Genomic DNA, 10,000 nt, shown 5'->3' with positions numbered 1-10,000 from the left:
TAAAATTTTTGTTTTATATTGTTTTAAGGTTGGGTTCTAATTGTTAGGAATGATAGTTCTGCCTCCATATAGCTTCGAACTTTACCCATAGTTTTAATTGATCTTAGTTGTAGGAAATATGTATTTAAGAGTTAACCAATTTAAAAAGGGAATATATGCTAGTATGAGAAAAAACCAATGATACTATTTAAAACCCTTAAACGCTCACTTGAAATAGTTACCTGTATCAAGTAACAACATAAAGATACATTCTTAACGTTCAGCATATTCCATAAAAGCAAGTATTTTGTAGAATGCTATGAGATTTAGAGTAATGCTTAGAAAAAATAGATTAACCCATGGTTGGAAGTTTTTAAAAAATCTAAAAAAAAATTAAGAAGAGTTTCTGGCAACAACTGGAAATATACATATATATATATAAATAATATATGGGTCTTATATTATAATTGATGGTTTTCTCGTACTTCAAGGAGGACCCAGGTACGCTCTATTAAACCTCATTGCACTACTGCTAGTTAGACAACAGTGATGATTACCAGTAGGGTAAAATAGGGCATGGTTAGCAGCCTATATCCAGAATACTGACTTATAATCAGATGGCTACCACTTTCCGGAACTAACATCTCTTAAGTGGGAAAAAGGCAATGTATGTGTATATATACCGGGTGTTTCGAAATTAGAGCCCCCCCCCCCCCCCCCCCCCCCCCCCCCCCCCCCCCCCTCAACGGAACAAATAAAGAAAAGTTATGAAGTTTTCTGCTATAGCCTATCTCCAAGTACATTATCTTAAGTTTCTATTAAGCTATTTTTCATTTTTCATTTCTTGTATTTTCAGACTGAGTGACGGAGTTAGATACAGCCATGGCTAACGACTCGGAGGAAATCAGATGGATTGACCGAATCCGGGCTATAACCTTCAGGGATGCTGGCGCATCCTTCATTTCACGTTCATGGATAGCTAAATACATTAAACGAGATGAATCCTTTGTTAAAAGAAAATGGAACACATATCCATATGACTGTCATTGCGAAAAGAGTGAGAATCTTGAAAGGCCTGAAGTCCTTTCTCAGGAATCAAAAGACATCATAGCTGAGGCAGTGGGTACACCAAGAAAGTCTTTATGTAAATTGGCGCTTGAACTAGAAACAAAAAGGGGCAAGAAGAGAAGTTATAGTGCAGTATATCATGAAAGTTGAAAAAATCTGGTATTAAGCCATTTCATGTTATCAGCAAGCACAACATCACTCAGCAACAGAGAGAAGACCGTGCATGGTTTTGTGGTTCATTTCTTAAAGATTTAGATAAAGCTGACTTTCTCCATGATGCGGCATCAGATGAATTCTTCATTTACACAGTCAGGAAGCCAAATCATAAAAATGACATAATTTGGGCGGCAAAGTTGGATGATATCAGCGATGAAATTTCCTGAACATTTGGGAATTTTTCTCAGTTTCACAGTTAGTGCGGATCATCAAAGATAAAGGACAGTCATGGAATGGCGAATACTCCAAAGAGACTGTGCTTATTGGTGGAGTATTTCCTTTCCTCAATGATCCTGAAAATGTGTTATCTGTTGAAGTCAGATTTTTGCATGATAAGGCACCATGTTTCAAGGCTCTTCAGACACAGGAGCTGCTTCGAAACAGTGGTATCGATTTCTTCTCGTCAAGTGAATTTCCAGGTAGCCCCCCTAACCTTAATGTGTGAAAACATTGGTAGTTTCTTAAAGGATAGTTTTGAAGCGTGCACAGTGAACTATAATGGTATACCAAGCCTCGACGACCTGTGAAGAGAGGTGACCGAAGTGCTCAGGGAAATGGAGTTTGATTCTCAGCTTTTTTGCGATTTGCTGAAATCATACCCCTCAAGAATGCAGGCTGTGGTACAGGCAGATGGAGGCCACAAAAAATATTAAATACTCGGAGAGAAACTTAAATAAATACCTGTTCTGAAATACTTTTGTTTTGTCCATATCAATTTTTGTTTATGCTGTAGAGGGGGGGCCCCTCTAATTTCGAAACACCCTGTATATATATATATATCCGGGAAAGCCTCACCACTAAAAGAGGAGGCCACCACGGAGCCAAATGTCTTAGGCATCACCAACTGCTCATTACATCTTTTCAGGAATTTAAGTTGATTCTTGCACCTAAAAAACGACGTCCACCTCTTCGGTATAAGCTTAAACATTATTGGTCTTCAAAATATATAGGTCCAGGTAAAAAAAAACACCATAACGTGATTGGGATATTTTGAAGTAATAAAAGTCCACACTTATGTAAGATGTGTATTAAAAAAATTCTTATATGACGAAAGCTCCCGTCATATAAGAATTCTTTCTGGATTCACTGTCAAGTTTCTCTTACAGACACTTTCAAACAAATCTGCTAGATCTTGCAGTATTCTTCACTCCTTAATCAGCTGCAAACAGTCACTACCTTCATTCAAGACCCTATTCTTATCTGACAACTATGACACAACATGCCCTGTCATTTCCCGGCTTTCTCTCATCACTGACCTTAAAGATATTTAACAGAGTTTTATTTCTCTTCACTGTTAAACCACTACTACTACTACTCTCTCTCTCTCTCTCTCTCTCTCTCTCTCTCTCTCTCTCTCTCTCTCTCTCTCTCTTCTTTACGGTGTACTAAATAGTGTTTTATGCTATTAATACGTATTGTCATCTGGTTTATAGTTACCTATATACAAAAACACTTATATTTGTCACCCATTCCACTGAATCCTTGCCCTGTAACAGACATACGTTGTTCATCTTGACCAGCTACCCAGTCTCACTTGTGTTGCCATCAACTCTTGATGCATTTCCATTTTTCAGGCTTTTACTGCCCTACACAAGCAGCCCGACACCACTTCCATTCTTGCTTCTTTTAGGCTTGTCTTTCAGTTGTCCTACATATTCTAGAACTCTTCAAAATTTTTCTTCTATCGACTCAGGAACGTATTCTCTGCCTTCCTTTATCTAAATAACAGCTTTTTATCCTCCTAAATTTCAATAAAGACTCCCATTTCATCACTCACATTGTCCTTAACTACCATATCCATCCTCTTTTATACTACTAAATGGCAATCTCTTATGTCTTCCAACTACCTTAAAAAAAACTCCTTGTTTCCTTAACTATATTATAGCACTTGTATTCCTTTTTTCTACCTTCGTATATCATCAAATACTTCTGGTGTGTTTTCAGTCTCATACTCGTACATGAATTTTGTCCCCACTCTGTCTTCTTAACAGAACCCCATTCTTCGTCCATCTGTCTGAGATGCCATTTTCCGTTTTATTAAAATCACTTACATTTATAACTTTATTTTCAACCTTTCTCTCCAAGTAAAACTTCTATCAAGTATGTTTTTCTTCAGTCAGATCATTTTCAGATAAAGCATCTGTTACGCTCGTCTTCTCAAATGTATCTGCTTCCATCTAATGTGCCATCTGTTGTGTTCAAAGACATAGACTAACAATGTCTTTTCGACCTTTCCTTTTGTCCAAATACATTACTAAATACATTTATCTAGGAAGCACATATTCCAGGCAGTAAAGCACACACGGCCCACATCTGAACCAGTATCCACAAGATTTTTGTTATTCCGCTTCACTTGAGGAATAGTATACCCACCAACTGTCATCCGTGCGTGTCACTTTACCTTTGCACATAAATTGTGTAGTACAAACATCTGACTTTTACCCCCGAAATTCCCTCGTTTATTTGTATTTCGTTTATCCCTGAACCATGCGTGTTTGATTGCCCCAACTGGTATTCCTGGCACCTTCGGTCTTAACTATCCCATCTGTTTCTTCTAGCACATTCAGTGTTATCCATTCAGTTATATGATTAATACACCTGTTATTTTTTTCACCCGCCCGCGCCGTCTTCATGACATACACTCGCTACCGATTCCTTAGCTCTGGATCGTCAACCAACCCTAACAAAAGTCGATCTATGCCCTAGGCGCCATGCCTTTTCACTTTTGTCTCTTTTAATAAATTAACTATCATAATTTATATATATATATATATATATATATATATATATATATATATATATATATATATATATATTATATATATATATATATATATATATATATATATGATACGTGCAATTGTAATAGCCACAATGCCCTCTTAACTTCTTGAATGCTTTGCCTTTTTTTATGCACTTGTCACTACAAAGCCTGAATATCCAAGTAAAAAAGTGACCAGTAGATTGTACATATAAAGACGTGTGTAAACACATTCGCCACATAGGTTTCTTTTTTAAACTTAATTCTTTAGCATTGATAAGTATATCTCAGAAATTTTCAAGATTGTCGCATTATTACGTTCCAAGTCATCAAATTCACGTTAGGTACTTTGCAGTATAAGTCTCATGACCAAGTTGTGAAAAAAGCTTTTTATTCCAATTACTGAGCTGAAATTCTCTCTCTCTCTCTCTCTCTCTCTCTCTCTCTCTCTCTCTCTCTCTTCTTCTCTCTCTCTCTCTCTCTCTCTCCTCTCTCTCTCTCTCTCTCTGAAAATGGCACTATATTACTTCATACATGTTTTATAAGGTACCCAGTAACGTAAGGATTTTAACGCTTTGTGATTCTTTTGCTATAATTTAAAAAGATATTTGCCATTTCGACGTTTGAGAATCATCAGACAGAAATAAAGAATTAATGTAGGTGCATTTATCTTTGCAAATATAACTCAGCACAGTTTGCGAAGGAAGTCTAGTGCTGCAACATTAAATGTGTGTGTGTAGAGTTGGCTGGTATCGTAATTATATTAAAGGAGGGTACGTGAATTTTGGCAAGTTGGTTTGATTGCATTTGTTGCCGCTGTTCTCATCAATTCTAAATGAGGATAAAGAAATGCGATTGCCCAGGGCGTTAACACATCTCAAGTCGGCTTTCCTCACGTTCGTGATTACTTATCACTATAACATAATTCGACTGTTTCCCTCGATAGCTAAAGCTCCATCATGCAGTATTCACCTCGTAAAAGTCTTGGCAATATGAATTTGTTGCAATGGCCAGAGTGAAGGAAAGACGTCGCCCGAAGGAGCATTTTAAGTAGTTTCGCTCGAACACTTCAAGTCTTGACATTGGTATCTCAAGTCATTAGCGTCAGTTCAGATGTAAAAATATTTTCCTTAGGGCGTAAACACACCAACACATCATTGTCGTCGCCACGGTTTCACTACTCAGGCATACGTTATTGGCGCTCTCTCTCTCTCTCTCTCTCTCTCTCTCTCTCTCTCTCTCTCTCATCGAAATGATCAATTTATTCCTCCGTTTTGATGTGTGTTGTTCAATTCGAAGCTTGTTACTCATATTTCTCATATTAAACAAATATTCTCTCTCTCTCTCTCTCTCTCTCTCTCTCTCTCATCACACACACACACACAAGATAAATGTTACTATTTTTCTGCCTTCTGACAGTCTGTTGCGCTTGTATACCATGCAGTATCATTCTTTATCTCTCTATCTGTCTCTTCAAATGTCTTATCTTCTGCAAGACACCTGCGTATGCTTTTCCTCTACCTCCTCCCTTGCCGTCTTATGTTTTTCCTTGCATTTATTTCCGTATCAGTTGTCATCATTTCCGAATCCGATGTAGACCATTAAATTTGGCACCGTGATAATGTTTAAAATACTCCTGGCAGCGATAAAGATCTCCCGGTAGAATTAGATGTTTGTAATGTTACACACACGTGAAGTGGTTAATGTCGAGATCTCTTTACTTCACCCTAATATATAGTCCGGTTTTATAGATGGCAGTCACGGGTTGAAAGAGAGAGAGAGAGAGAGAGAGAGAGAGAGAGAGAGAGAGAGAGAGCGAGAGAGAGAGAGAGAGAGAACCTCTCAAGGGTTATAGAAAATATTCAAATCCGATTTAAACAAAATAGCTCCAACGAGGGATAAGATACAAGGAAATAGAAGGAGTTCCTTGAGTTAGAAGAAAAAAAGGCAAATTGCAGTTGCGGAATGTTTGTATGGGACACAGAACAAAAACAGCTGAAAGTTTAGACAAGGGATGTTTGCGGTTAGGGGAAATTGTTGGAATAGCAAAAGCAAATAAGATCTAATAGGCCATAAAACGAAGAAATTATCCGAGAACTAGTTTCGTACAGACACTAAGAACACTTTTTGTTGAAGTAAGGGTGACATTAGGCACATCATAAAATTCATTGCCATCTATATACTCATAAAGTCTGAGTGGAAATGGTAGACATTTGACGTCGATTTCTCTGGCTTATTTATTTGTTGTTTCCTTTTCTTTTTAATAGTTTAGTCCATTGCTTGACTTCTAGAAACTTATTCTTTTTTATGCCGAGGAAAAGCTGGAGCATCAGACATCTCTATTATTATTATTGTTAAAAAGAATGGCAGAATTAAACGGGTTGATTTTATATATTGTTCTTTCTATTTCCTTACAATTCGCTTCTCAGGTTCAGCGATGTTTCTGAGTAATTGGGAATTTAAAAAAAATTATAAAGCTGAAGGCAATCTTTTATTTTTATTAGAACAGGATCTCTAATAAAGATAAAAGATTACCTTCAGCATTTATTATTTTTTTTAAATTTCCAATATGAATATTGGCCAGTTACTCAGAAACATCGCTGAGCCTGAGAAGTGAATTGTAAGGAAAATAGAAAAAACAATATATAAGATCAACTCCTTAATTCTGCCATTCTTTTCAACAGCATTTGCCTAAAAGAGGGTTTTCTACCAAAATATTATTATTTTATTATTATTATTATTATTATTATTATTATTATTATTATTATTATTATTATTATTATTATTATTATTATTATGCTGTCTTGGTTTAGGTGGGGTTTAATAGTTTTTTACTTGTTGAATTATCTGTTACGTTATAATTCCTCTAAGATATATTATAAAAACAAACTCGAAATACCTTTAAAAAAGTAGTAGTAAGTCACATGGAGATTGTTGGTGTTATTTTTATTGAAATTGATGACTTCATATTGATAACAATTTGCTGCTATGACTGCGGTATCTCAATGTCTACTTTTTAAAAAAACATTTCTAGGTTTTTTAATATACCTGAACCAGATAATTCAACAAGTTAAAAAATATCAAACACCATCTGATATATATACACACACACACACACACATATATATATATATATATATATATATATATATATATATATATATATATATATACATATATATATATTTGAGGGTTGGGCTACGTATGTTTGTATATTGGCTGCAGGCGGCAAAACTACTGGACCGAACTGAGCCAAAGTCATACCATAAATGTATATTTTATTGTGGATTGTTTTTTAGTTGGCGGCCGTTTTGATCCGAATATCCGGCCATGCTAATTTCTTTATTAGTGTTTGTAGAGAAAAAGCGAGCATTATATTAAAAGAATGTTTCACGAGGATTCCAAATATGCGCCTACTTTTCTTCTACGATGAAAAAATTATGATATTAGGGGAGTGGTGTCAAACGGGTGTCGTTTTGATCCGAACATTTCTTTAATATTAGTTGTAAAGAAAAAAAATCAATTTTGACAGAAATTTTCAAGAGAATTCCAAAAATGCTCTCACAACGCCGGCGTACGCTTTTCCGCCGCAGGAAGTAGCCGGCGGATATATATATATATATATATATATATATATATATATATATATATATATATATATATATGTGTATATATATATATATATAATATATATATATACATATGTATGATGTATATATATGGTATATATCTGTATATATATATATATATATATATATATATATATATATATATATATATATATATGTATATATATATATATAGTATATAGTATATATATATATATATATATATATATATATATATATATATATATATATATATATATATATGACTATGCCAGCTGAGTAATATGTAATTCGAAAGTTTTTCATTAATATAATAAAGATTAATTTTCTGCATTATGAGGTGGTTGCTATAAGGAGACCATTACAAATTCCATCAGAATGCTGTCATAAATAGCATATGCAACTACCGTTAAACCAGCAATTAAGAAGAAAAATTGCATGAGTGCTCCCACATTTATATATTAATATATATATATATATATGATAGTGTTTACACATTTTTATTCGCATACCTGCATAAGTGCTTTCTCAGTATAGCTTGCGTCTCAATCTAAATGTGGAAGCACTCATGCGATTTTGCTTCTTAATTGCTGCTGTAACGATAATTATGCTATTTATGACAGCATTCTGATGTAATTTGTAATGGTCTCCTTTCAGCAACCACCTCATAATTAAAGACTGAAAATTTAGAATATTGATCTTTATTATATTAATGAAAACTTCCGAATTTCATATTACTCAGGTGGCATAATCCTAGTTAAATATGAGCGTGATTTATTCAGAATACTTAGGTCCTGAAATTTTTGCTAATGTTCCACATCCGGACAGAAATGAAGAGAAACTTTGAGCAGGAAAGAAGACAAATGATGGCTCCGTCAACTGTCTGAAGTTCAAAGGCTGAAGACTGCAAATGGTTGGCTTCTCTAATCGTGATACATAGCGTTGCACACTTCCTTGAGATAACGATTACATTAATTGTAGAGAGACTTCCTGTATTATATATTACTTCAAGGGAAAAAAAGGCTTTATTAATCTATAGCAATATCTTTAAAAGGAATATTTTCTTGCGGTTGAAACTCTCTCTCTCTCTCTCTGTCTCTCTCTCATTTGGAGTGTCACAAACGTGTAATTAACTTGTTATTGAGTATCCATGCGATATGAGCAAGTTGACTTCCTTTCTGTGTAGTTTCATATATACTCTTCTGTCATCAGTTTTCAGCTTGTTATTAATATTATTCTGATTAGAGCTCAGAACTCATCATATGGTTGTGTGGAAACGCTAGCCTTTTGACAGCTTATGGGGACACTATAGGTTTCTAACAGTGTCCTATTGTATCTTGATAGAGAGAGAGAGAGAGAGAGAGAGAGAGAGAGAGAGAGAGAGAGAGAGAACGTACTGAATAATTCGCCAACTCGGAATCGATAGGACGTTGTTATTTTGAAATAAAATAAATAACATTTTAGTTACACGTGAAATCACACCAGTTGCATGCGAACCATATTGCAATGAATTTGAGCAGCGAAAACATAAATTTTGGTGATGAAGGCCTAGGGGACAAAGCTGCCATCTCATATTGCCGTGTAAACAATAGCTTATGGTATTTATTCCAGTGTATTTACATGAACGACAGACGAGGTCCATTTTCAGTGTTGTTGACCGAACTAATACGTTTTGATGCCTGGAACTTATAGAGTGATCACAGCACTCAAATTGCTTCGTATCAAAATAATGATCCTGGGCTAATATACCGTGTATAGGAAATGTCACTTTTTTTTCTTTCTCTTTATCCCACTGTTTGTTACCTTGTTATGAATGCATTTCTTTGTTTGTTTCACAGTATGTTTTTAGATGGGTATTTTGAGAAATTTGAAAAACATTTTCAACAAATGAATCACTGAAGAATGTGGTAAAATTTGTATTTCAGTTTTGCATTGAAAAATTTGTTATATGAATCTAAATTTGTGCTTCAGTTATTGTGTGCATGGCTTTTAAGGGTGTATGTACACACACACACGCACACACACACACACACACACACACACACATATATATATATATATATATATATATATATATATATATATATATATTATATATATATATCTATATATATATATATATATATATATATATATATATATAATACAATTTATATGGAGTATGGATTTGTGCAAAAGTGGATGCAGTCCTGCGTCGATGGAGCAAATATTTTGGGGAATTGTTGAATATGAATGATAGAATGATGGGAGAGTTGAAAGGGGTAATTAAAATTTCCAAATGCGTGTGGTAGTGATTGTGGGGGATTTAAAGGTTGGTAAATGGAATGGTAAGTGAGTGATTGACCCCTGCGTGTAAGCCATGTCTAGA

Source organism: Macrobrachium nipponense, chromosome 1, assembly GCF_015104395.2.
Source record: "Macrobrachium nipponense isolate FS-2020 chromosome 1, ASM1510439v2, whole genome shotgun sequence".
Classification (NCBI taxonomy): Eukaryota; Metazoa; Arthropoda; class Malacostraca; order Decapoda; family Palaemonidae; genus Macrobrachium; species Macrobrachium nipponense.
This window is presented reverse-complemented; position numbering follows the sequence as displayed.